At 34.5% G+C, this 12227-nt stretch overlaps 2 long non-coding RNA genes across 2 annotated transcripts in view; one reads left to right on the top strand and one right to left on the bottom strand.

Annotated features, from left to right (window-relative positions):
• Positions 209–12227, bottom strand: part of LOC110272261 — a 21292-nt gene continuing 9273 nt past the window's right edge. The window contains exon 3 of the long non-coding RNA XR_002363387.1: positions 209–360. This is a non-coding gene — a long non-coding RNA (uncharacterized LOC110272261). The remainder of the gene's footprint in view (positions 361–12227) is intronic.
• Positions 927–1540, top strand: LOC107643842. Its single transcript, XR_001621131.2, has 2 exons — positions 927–1080; positions 1175–1540. It is a non-coding gene; the product is annotated as an uncharacterized LOC107643842 (long non-coding RNA).

Raw genomic sequence — 12227 nt, 5'->3', positions numbered from 1 at the left:
CCTCGCTGCCATCTCCTTTGATTCTTGTGCTGTAGAAACTCCATCAAATCCAGCCGAATACTACCTAAAATAAACAAAATTGCAAAAGACTCAAAGTGGCATCCATATTGGCTAAAATATAATTAATTCTTTATTAAACTCAACAAATTAGATGCAAATTCACTAGGAAAAGATAGGAAAGATGCTCACGCATCATATACTTCACATAAGTAGAAGTTGTTTAGGCTTGAAGGATAGATGAAGCATTGGCCCCTTAACCTTGTATTGAAACATAATATGTCTAGAATCAAAGTGGCATTTCATGCATTTTCTTAGAGTATAGTCTTGATCTAAAAGTAATATTAGAGTGCCCACTAAACTCTAGTTGCTGCCTTGCTTCGATGAATTCATAACTCTTAATTCCATTGATAAATTCTTGGTTTCTGATTGATTATGTCACTCATTTCCTTAATCCTTAATTAGGATTAGGATTTCACTTCGTTATAAATAGAGATAGTATTCCTCTCTTGTAAACACATCATGTTCTATTAGACTAATGCGTCCATATTGTTTAATAATCTTTCTTCTTCTCTTTTCTTTCTCTTCTGCTTAAAACTTATAGTCTCAACAGGCAATTATATGATATTTTTTCTTGTTCCAGGTGTTAACTGAATATTTTTTTGTTTCAGTAACCAGTGCAGCCACAGTCACAATAGCAGGAGTAGTCAAGGAGGCCGTCGCCATATTGGTATGAACTACGCTTCGATATTGTTCTTATCTTTTGATATGAATATCCAGTGGTTCCTCTTAATCTTGTATATTTATTACCAGATCCTTTCGGTATCATTTTGTCAAGATTACATTGCTTCAGTATATGAATTAATTTAGTACTATATTTTTTATAACTATTGCATGTTATATTCGAATAGGATAGATGTTTCTTAGTGTTGCGGTTGCTGATTGTAGATTTACTTGCGCTTTCTGATTATATGTTGTTTATGTGTAGGTTGCGGTATTGTACTTTCATGATAAATTTACATGGGTGAAAGGACTCGGTCTCTGCACTATTCTGTCTGGTGTCAGTTTATTCAACTGGTACAAGTAAGTCGTCAGCAAACTTGTCTTCCAAAATTCTTTTTCCTTTAATTCTATTATGCTTGTTTATATGTTTTTTCGGTCTATTTTTCTATTTTAGATATCTGAAGCTTCAGAAGGGCCATTTTGGTGAAGGCGAGGTGGCAGTGCTTCACACAACAGATTCTGCTGGCAAATATGTTATTCTTGAGGAGATGGATTAGCAGGATATCTGAAACCTTCATAGCAACATCTTCAAAGTAAGTCCCTCAGTTGGACTGTTGTTAAGTGATGCATGAAGCTATAATAACTTATTTATCTACAGATATATATAAATTGACTTTCCCTTTTTAATCATAAGATCATTAGTGCTTGTCTTGGTCATCTCAGGGCTTGAATGTTGATGTTATCAACTACTACTGCTATATGGCACTCATTAATACTTTGTCAATGGAGAAATGTACCACTTTTATTGTGCACCTTTCTTGTACACCTTTCGTTTATGATATAAAAGAGGAATTTTTTTTATCTTCTCTCACTTTTTATCAATCACTTTTAATAGGTATATAAGAGAAGTGTATACTAACTACTAAGTAGTGCATATAAGATCTCTCAATTGCTATATTTGTGTAGCTCCTATGACTCGCCTGCTGACCGACTTCATGTCATGTTTTCAGCAGTTACCTCTTGATGCTTCCATTGGATTTGTGATGTGAAGGTGCTTTCCAAGTTTATTAGACCGAAGGAAACAAATCGCCTGGCGATGATCAACATTTAAGCCCAATCATTCATCACTTCCATTTTAAAATTTTGTAATTGAATATCTTGTATTCTGTTAGTGTTTCATCCAGTAGCACAAATTTTGGTATTCTTGACTTGAATTGTCAAGATATATTTTGTAGATTAAGGCAGCAGGGTGTAGTAGATCAAAGGTTCATTTTTGTTTTAATGTATCGAGTTACATGTATTTTTTGTTCTTATGTAATAAAAGTAACTCTCTTATTTTGTTCATCTAATTCTGAGTCATGTTCAATCTTATAAAAGGGGAGTATAGATTCTGAAAAAAATTCAATGGGTAAAAAACTCAGTGGGTAATTTTGAGTCATCTAACTCTACTGTTTATATGCACGCTTTTATAGTCCTCTATCATTACTCAATATGATATAAAACCAAATTAACAAAAATGGGTCTAGTGATGATGACCTTCAAACTCAGAATTTGGATAAAGTTCTTTGGCAAAATGATGATAATAGCGAGAAATACACCAATTGCAGAGAGAGAAAAGATTCTGACCGTAAATACATAGCAGAAATATTTCTCGCATCAGGGCTGCTCAGTAGCCCCAGCTTAATCCAGGCAGTTCATTCACCAGGTCACCTGATAAACCCAAAGTTGTTCTTTGCACTTGAACTATTGAAGACAAACAAGCTGCAGTTCAATATGAAGCACAATGCCGGAAGATTCTTAGGATAAATAATCTTGAAGAAATGCAAAAAAAACTCATATTTGATGTTGTTAATGAGATTCTAGTACAAAAAATTAGTGCCTTAATATATGTATATTTTGGCTAAAAAATAAGTTTGACTTTCTTAATATGCAAGGAAACAGGCAAGCATTGTTTATAAGCCTAAACCAGTACAAGTCATGTGATGATAAATAAATATTTGAGCCTTAATCATTTAAAGAATATTTATAACTCATGAAACAGCTTGAGTTATATGAGAAAGTGGCACGAAATTTAACTTTGTTAACCAAAATATCCAACTTCTTGGTAGTTATTTCTCTCAATAACTACATAGAACTGCTATAGAGCTTTCTTTGACATGAAGCTAGCAGAGAATTTGATAAGTAAATAACTCAATTGGAACTTCAAATTGCATAGCAGGGTTCATAAAAGAACTGCTATAGAGCTTTCTTTAACTAACCTTTTGGATCATTGATAGCCTTAGATCCAGCACCGCACAGTGAAAGAACTTGAATCCTCAAGGATAACTTCAGAATAGACGGACTCTCATGATTATAAAAGAGTAGGGTCATCCCCGCAAGAGAAATATGCTTTCAAGAAAGACGATGCCACTGAACTAAAAGAGTATAAAAGAACTAAATTTCAATCGCCAAAAGAGTATAAATTCATACATAGTTAAATGGAGACATTAAATAATTCGGCAAACAGATGCCAACACAAACGTAAACAAAATATAATGTCGTATGTTACTAGACGGTTCATATGCCCACAAGAAAATAATAAAAACAAAAATAATAATAAATATCCTATGTTGTAAATCTAATCTTGTGGAAATTCATAATCATCACGATGGTGATTATCATACAGCTTATTAAGATTTTCAATGGAATTTTTTGACCCTATAGCTGATCATATTATGATTCTTTAACACGAGTGAGACTGCAATCTTCATGCGAACCCCATCATCCACCTAATAAAATTTGAATAATTACACATTAGGCTTATTTACCAAAATATAAAAGAAAGAACGAAGAAAAAGATTAGTGCATAACATTACCTTTATGTTAAAATGATCATCTTCAAAATAAGCTATCATCCAACTTGCAACCCACACACCCGCGTTACTCCTACATATCGAGAAAGCTATATTAGAGTATTATATAATTGCATAAATTTCATATCAATAACTACTAATTATATGATCTTATGATCCAGCTTTGAGGGTCGGAAGGCCTTCTGGCTCTTCAAATTCAAATTGTGATGAAATCAGATTTGGAGTGATCTCAAAGTCATAGAATGAACGATCTTCCAATACCTCGTCCAAATAAATGGCCTGTTTATGTCTATGTTAGAGTTTGCTTTTTTAGTCATATATATAGATAATTAACAAAAAAAGGAAAATATAGTTACTAATTTCAAGGCTGTCCTCTTTCGCTTGAACTGTTTCTCAATGGGTAATGGGTCTAGCAAAATGATTTGTCTTTTAACACGATCAATCACTACGAGATACCAGTGTTCATGACCTTCGTCAGTAGTTTCAGATACAGGGATAAAGACCTAATCAAGAGAAAGTCATTTTAGTTATTAAAATTATTTTATGCCAATATTTGCTAATATGAATTTAAAATGATATAAACTTACTCTTTTTAAGCTGTCAACTTTGCCCAAATAAACATATGTGATACAAAGTGGCAGACGGTTGGGATCCAATTTTGTCTTCTCTGACAGCTACATTATTTCAGCCACTAGTTTATATGCGCAATACAAATAACAACTACCAATATTATTTTAGTATACACTCCTATATACTGACCGTAAAAGTTGTGGGTAAAAACCAATAACCACTTTCTCTGGTCAACTCTATCCTCATCATATCTGCTACTAAGTCTAGCACAAGAGAAATGATTGGCTTTCCTGGCATCAAGCTCCTGAATACATCTCTGTGAGCTGTAAACTCTGAAAATACTATATCCTCCTCGTAGCTGCCAAAGATAATTTAACATAAATAAAAATAGCTAAACAAATCAACAACACCGTTTAACAAATAAAATTCTAATTGAGTTTACTTACTTATCCATCAAATGATTACCATACAAGTATGCTGCAATTGCAAGTTCAATTTCGTCCAAACCCATTGAAGCTGTTGGTCTAAAACAGACTTGCACCCACTAAATATATAAAAAAACTGTTATTAGTGAAATAATAATAATAATAATAATAATAATAATAATAATAATAATAATAATAATAATAATAATAATAATAATAATAAACTACTTATTACTTAGTACTCACACTAGGTAGCTCTAATCCAGGAATATTAATTAGAGCAAGTGAAGCTATTCTCCTTTTTTTAGCAATGGACAGATCTGTCTTGGCCTTCTCAATACAGCATAGCAACAATGGATTATTTGACGCACTATTTTGTTGGTTAAGAGTCTTAGAATTGGAACCAAAGACCTTAAACACCTTAGAGGGAGAGCTGTGATAAACCCCATTTTTAGGGTTTATCTTGCATTGAATTTAGAGTATTTTGATGACCTTTTCTCACATTTAACCTATGAATTAGCATGATTTTGTTATCTCCCCCGTATTTGTGCTTAAGTGTAAAAACATGCTTTTTAAGCCTTTAATTTGATAATTTTAATTCATCCTTGATTCCATGAGATGCCTTGATGTGTTTGCTAGTAATCTCAGGATTGAAATAGGCCAAGCATGGGTCAAAGGAAGCAAGGAAGGAAGCATGCAAGTGGAGAGAAGCACAAAAAGCCAAAGAGTTGATCACAGCCAAGCACGCACACGCGCACAAGGCGCTCGCGCGCACATGCGGAATCAGCCAGGGACGCGCACGCGTACCGTGCGTGCCCGCGTCGATGTCTGCACATGACTTCATTAAGGCAACACGTGCCTGGCGATTTTGAGGGGTTTCTGAACCCATTTTTTGGCGCCAATTGCTGATAGAAAGGAATAAAAGGATCAAGGCCTAAAGGGGAGACAACAATTAGATTAGGGGAAATAATAGCTTTAGTTTAAAGTAGTTTTAGAGAGAGAAGCTCTCACTTCTCTCTAGGATTAGGATTAGGTTTAGGTTAATATCTCTTCTTAGATCTAGGTTTAATTCATGCCTTGATTCAATTCTCCTTTGCCAATTCTTAATCTTCTCCTTTCCCTCTCTTTAGTTATGTACTTTAATTCTTGTAATTCTTCACTTTGTTTTGGATAGATTGTTGTTTCTTTTATTCCCTTTCAGTAATGCAATCTGAGGTAATTCATGATAACTGTGACTTCCTTGATTGTTGTTGTTAATTCTTTACATTCAATTGTAGTTAGAATTCATTCTTGTTGTGATAGACTATACTTTTCTTTTGTGCCTTCCAAGTGTTTGATTAAATGCTTGGTTGGATTTTTGTATAGATTTTGTTCCTCTTGACCTAGGTAGAGTGATTAGTGACTCTTGAGTTGTCTAATTCCTTTGTTGATTGATAATTAGAATTTGCTAATTGATTTGAATGCCTCTAAAGCTAATCTCTCCTTTAGGAGTTAATTAGGACTTGAGGAATCAAATTGATTCATCCACTTGACTCTCCTCCATGGTTAGAGGTCAACTAAGTGGTAGCAATGAACAATTCTCATCACAATTGAGAAGGATAACTAGGATAGGACTTCTAGTTCTCACACCTTACCAAGAGCCTTTTATAGTTGTTAGTTTATTTTCATTGCCATTTACTTTTCATGCCTCTTATCCAAAACCCCAAAATAACTCACAACTAATAACAAGACACTTTATTGTAATTCCTAGGGAGAACGACCCCAAGCAATAATCCTTTCATACAAAAAGTTGTTTGTCACTAGTACAAACCCCTAAAATTTATAAACCGAAGTATTGGACCTCGAGTCGTTCTCCCTAGGAATTACAATAAAGTGTCTTGTTATTGGTTGTGAGTTATTTTGGGGTTTTGGATAAGAGGAATGAAAAGTAAATGGCAATGAAAATAAACTAACAACTATAAAAGGCTCTTGGTAAGGTGTGAGAACTAGAAGTCCTATCCTAGTTATCCTTCTCAATTGTGATGAGAATTGTTCATTGCTTCCACTTAGTTGACCTCTAACCATTGAGGAGAGTCAAGTGGATGAATCAATTTGATTCCTCAAGTCCTAATTAACTCCTAAAGGAGAGACTAGCTTTAGAGGCATTCAAATCAATTAGCAAATTCTAATTATCAATCAACAAAGGAATTAGACAACTCAAGAGTCACTAATCACTCTACCTAGGCCAAGAGAAACAAAATCTATACAAAAATCCAACCAAGCATTTAATCAAACACTTGGAAGGCACAAAAGAAAAGTATAGTCTATCACAACAAGAATGAATTCTAACTACAATTGAATGTAAAAAATTAACAACAACAATCAAGGAAGTCACAGTTATCATGAATTACCTCAGATTGCATTACTGAAAGGGAATAAAAGAAACAACAATCTATCCAAAACAAAGTGAAGAATTACAAGAATTAAAGTACATAACTAAAGAGAGGGAAAGGAGAAGATTAAGAATTGGCAAAGGAGAATTGAATCAAGGCATGAATTAAACCTAGATCTAAGAAGAGATATTAACCTAAACCTAATCCTAATCCTAGAGAGAAGTGAGAGCTTCTCTCTCTAAAACTACTTTAAACTAAAGCTATTATTTCCCCTAATCTAATTGTTGTCTCCCCTTTAGGCCTTGATCCTTTTATTCCTTTCTATCAGCAATTGGCGCCAAAAAATGGGTTCAGAAACCCCTCAAAATCGCCAGGCACGTGTTGCCTTAATGAAGTCATGTGCAGACATCGACGCGTGCGCGCACGGTACGCGTGCGCGTCCCTGGCTGATTCCGAATGTGCGCGCGAGCGCCTTGTGCGCGTGCGCGTGCTTGGCTGTGATCAACTCTTTGGCTTTTTGTGCTTCTCTCCACTTGCATGCTTCCTTCCTTGCTTCCTTTGACCCATGCCTGGCCTATTTCAATCCTGAGATTACTAGCAAATACATCAAGGCATCTCATGGAATCAAGGATGAATTAAAATTATCAAATTAAAGGCTTAAAAAGCATGTTTTTACACTTAAGCACAAATACGGGGGAGATAACAAAACCATGCTAATTCATAGGTTAAATGCGAGAAAAGGTCATCAAAATACTCTAAATTCAATGCAAGATAAACCCTAAAAATGGGGTTTATCAAGCTGCCATTATTTTCCAATCGTTGAACAAGAGATTAGACTATTTGGGTCAATTGCTCAACAGAATTAGCTAATGAGTCTAAAGTCACTCTGTCCTTCAATGATGGATTGGGTTCATTGTAACATTAGAACATTGCATGCAGGGTCAAAATCTCATTTTTTTTCACTATGAAAAAACCAAATTCCATTTAGCTTTTAAATAAAAGAATACAAAAATATAATTAACATGAAGAATATGTACAACTAACTGAGAACAAAATTCCGAGATTCAGACCAATAGCACAAAAATTCAGATCAAAATAAAAAATTAACTCCGAAATTTGAAAAAAAGCAATAGTAATTAACTAAACAAAAACAACAATCAATAATTCTTCCTGTTAACAACAATCAACAATCAAAGAAATTAACTCAGAAAAACAAGAATACTCAAAGAAATCGATGAAAGAGGAGGGGAAAATAGTTGGATTGATGTATTTCTCATGCATTCCCTTGTTCTTCACTTGCTTTAGCACAGGGGGCTAACAAGATTTGTAATGTGGGAGCTGCTAAATCTTGAAAGGGACTGCTTCTTCTTATGGCTTGAAGATGATGTCTCAGTGCAACTTTGCAGCAACACTTGGTTTTCCTTTTGTTTCGTTGGAGTAGAAAGTGCTGCACTAGGCTGAGAAGCATTGGAAGAAAAATCAATGTTTGGTTCAAGAATGAAAATCGAATGAAGGAGGAGAGGAGCTTGAGGCTACTTTGTTTGGGGGTTCTTTAGACTCTCGGAACAAGGCTGTCAGTCAGGCATGTCTGTGCTGTGACTGGGAGGTCAAAGCTAAGACGTGGAACAGGTCTCCCATCAGCCAGTTACTTTTCCCCAGTGGACAATGCTACGCCAGAATGAAAAAGAAGAAAATAAAAGAGAAGTAGGTTTGTTTTGGAAGGACCAATGGGGATGGAGGAGATGCCCCGTCAGGAGGTGTTATGCGCAGACCACTCAAACTTTTTGAAACCGATAATGGTGAGGATGCCTAGCTGCTATTCTGCTCTAATAGGGTTTTTACCTTTTAGGGTTGGGTTTGGTCCCCTTTTGGAGAAAGAAGAGGGAGGGAGTAGTAGCAACATTTGTCTTTTTTTTTTTTAAAAAAGAATCAACATAATTTCTATTTTATTCTTTTAATCAAAGATGCGAATAAATATACTCATTATTAACAAATTATACAAGACCATTCAGAATAAATTTATAATACAAGAAACCAAAAAAATAGTACGTACTTGTTCAGAATTTCAGTTGGTTCTTGACAGATCTTCATGTTAGGAATAGAACTTGCCTCAAATGCTTGAGTGTTTGATATGGGTAAGCGAGAATCATTCGGATTACCTCAACGTAACGAGAACAAGAGAGACACAAGAGATGTTAGCATTAATGCTATTGATAACCAACTTTTACATTATTCGTACTTGAACCATATATCTCACATACCCCAATTTTTGTATTCTATGTACCCCGGTTTTTATACTGCTGCAGTATATTCTAACCAATATCCGACAACCATGCATCCATCACTATACAAAATATTCCCACCATCATTTATTGTAGGTCCAACTGTCACAAATTTTTAGCCTCCTACTCTCTTATATCCTTTTCAATCTACTAATCCAAGAGATACAGATGAAATTCTTAAATTGCTAAAGTCTCCACAACATCATCAGTCTGACTCTGGTACAAATAAAAAGGCATCAAAACAGACAAGTGTACGCGATAAGAAGATATCTACGGCCAAGAGAAGAATTGTTTGAAATTCACATTTGTCTGAAAATATGGTTGGTGTGAATGCTGCCTCCATTAAAGACAACTTTTCAAAAAAAAAAAAAAAACTTCACCAGGGACCTCACACAAATCTCTAACTGAGGAGCAAAAGGCATAAAAAAGAGTACACCAAGTGGATATTCTATTAGCATGCCTACCCTAAACCAGAAAAAAATCGAGCACAATAAACGGAGAATTGAATGGCCATCTGTAAGTTCTCATATCACAAGCATTCACATGAATCCTCTACGATTACATAACTTAGTGATCTTACCAATTTTTTTTTTTTTTTGCAGTGGATCCCGATTTTATTTAAGCCTCCTGCATACATGGATTTGGATGACTTAGATATTAAAATGGCAACCTATATGTTTGCACCAAATAAAAGAAGGTTAAATATCTCATTATCTATCTACTAAAAATTTAAAAAATAGTTCAATATTAATGTGATTCGTATATGTAGTGATGAGGTATTGGCGACAACAAAAAAACTTAGCAGAACTCGTGACAATTTCAAGTCATTAATTCCCAAGGAGTGGGTACATGGGATGTAAGTGCATAATTAAACTGCTATCTCTAGCATACTTTAATTCCTAATATATTTATTATTTACCACATAGGTGTTGGATTTGGTGGCTACTATGCTAACCATGCAGGAGAAAGAAATAGGATGTTAAACACACTGGTATTTACCAGCTATGTTTTCGGTACGCAATGTCTTTTTCAGGGTTGTTACTGTTTTTATTTATTTTATCTTATTACTTAATTGGTGTCACTGACTTACCCCCTAACTATTAAATTCAGCAATTCATACTGCAATGTGATACCAAAATTGAAGTTCTGTTGAAATATTATCAAAAAGAATTTATGGGAAAAGTTGATGAAGGTCTAAAAAAGGTATATGATTTATTGTATTTTTAATTTTTTTATTATTTAATGGCATTTATCTTTATGAACTGATATATACCTTTTATTTTTTTTTAAAAAAATTGTATCTAGTAATATTCTAATACGTGAAAGTTGGTACTAGATTTTTTTTACCTGTCAACGAGAACAACACACATTGGTATATGGTTGTTTTTGATTTGTGCAATCATCAAACAATTCTGCTAGACTCCCTACTGATTGCTACAGATAAAGAGCAAAAGAGATCGAGTATAGTAAAACTGGTAAATTAACTTTCTCCATTTTCACTTTTATGACATTTATTTTAGGTTTCAAATATCATCCTTTGTTTAGTTTTTTCCTATATAAATAGGTAAAATATCTGGAAGATATGCTCAAGTATGACTCGTTCTATAAATACAACACTTCGTTCAGGCCAAAGATACTTGATTTTGCATTTGTGGATATGCTAGAAATAGGAGAACAAGCTCCTGGCTCGTAAGGAATATCTGTATTTGTGTTTTCCTCTTTCAAATTTTTATCTACATAAGCTAACCACGTCTTATTTAACACAGTAATGATTGTGGGTGACAACTTGGATGACAAACTACAGGAAGACGTATAGTTATACAATAAATGTAATTTTCTTTTGCTAAAAAAAATAGTACTTCAATTGCTAATGTGTATGATTTTGTTGGTAACCTAAAATATTTATATTTTTCAGGTTAATGATGGTACAAGGATGCGACTTGTGTTGGATTTGATTCTAAGGCCCCACAACTTGATGCTGTGTAATGTCATTGAATCTGCTACCAGAAATTACAATAAGTATAAACAAAAGGAGTCAAACAAAAATTAAATAATCGTAATTGTCATGTAGTCGTGTTTAGTTTTTATTAACTACTAAGACTTGTTAGTTTCATCTCTTTTACTTAAAAAATTATTATGCACTATATTTTTTATGGACTCTTGTTGAAAATTAATGTTTCTGTCTTTCGTTCGATTATAGTTGAATTTAGATGAAGCTTAATTTTCACTCTAACATTTTGATTCCTTGAACCACTTCTGTGTTGTAAGCTTAATTGAAAATTTAATACTAAAATATATTAAGCATTTTAAAATAAAAACAACATGAGAGAATGGTTATAATCTATCTTCTGAAAATCGGTTCGGACCGGTCGGTTGAACTGGTTGAACCATGAACCGCAGTTGAACTGTCGAACTGGCCAAGAACTGGTTGGTCAAACCGAACCATCACCTGGCCGGATTTTTGGAATAAGGGAAAAACGCAAAGTTCTAAAAACGGTTCGAACTGACTGGTCGAACCGGTCAAATTGTGAACTGAGGGAAAAAGCGGTTCGGACCAAGATTTTGAAAATCGGTTCGAACCGGTCGGTCGAACTGTGAACCGGTATAAAAAACGAATTGGTCATATATCAAAACCGAAAGATTCAGAAACCGTCATTGGACCGTCAAACCGATCGATCGAACCGAATTGGGACCCGACCGGTTTTCTAAAATTTGCTCAAAATGGTGCCGTTAGTTAGAGGAACCCTAACCAGTAACCATGGTTCTGAAAACCACACCGGACTGGCTGGTTCAACCGGAATAACTGGGATCCAGTCACCTAGCCGGTCCGAGTAAGGCCAGAAACCGCTTGGCAAAAAACTGGTGAAAAAACCGGTCGAATCGGCGGTTAACTGGTGAAACGGCAGAACCGTCCGAATTTTTAGCAAGTTTTTAGGTTGAAAGTAATACCCCTAAACTGCGTCGTTTTGTCTCTTTAAAAAAAAGAAAAAAGAAAGAAAGGTTAAA

This window comes from Arachis ipaensis, chromosome B05 (assembly GCF_000816755.2).
Source record: "Arachis ipaensis cultivar K30076 chromosome B05, Araip1.1, whole genome shotgun sequence".
NCBI lineage: Eukaryota > Viridiplantae > Streptophyta > Magnoliopsida > Fabales > Fabaceae > Arachis > Arachis ipaensis.
The sequence above is the reverse complement of the archived record's forward strand: the minus strand, read 5'-3'. Positions and strand labels throughout refer to the sequence as shown.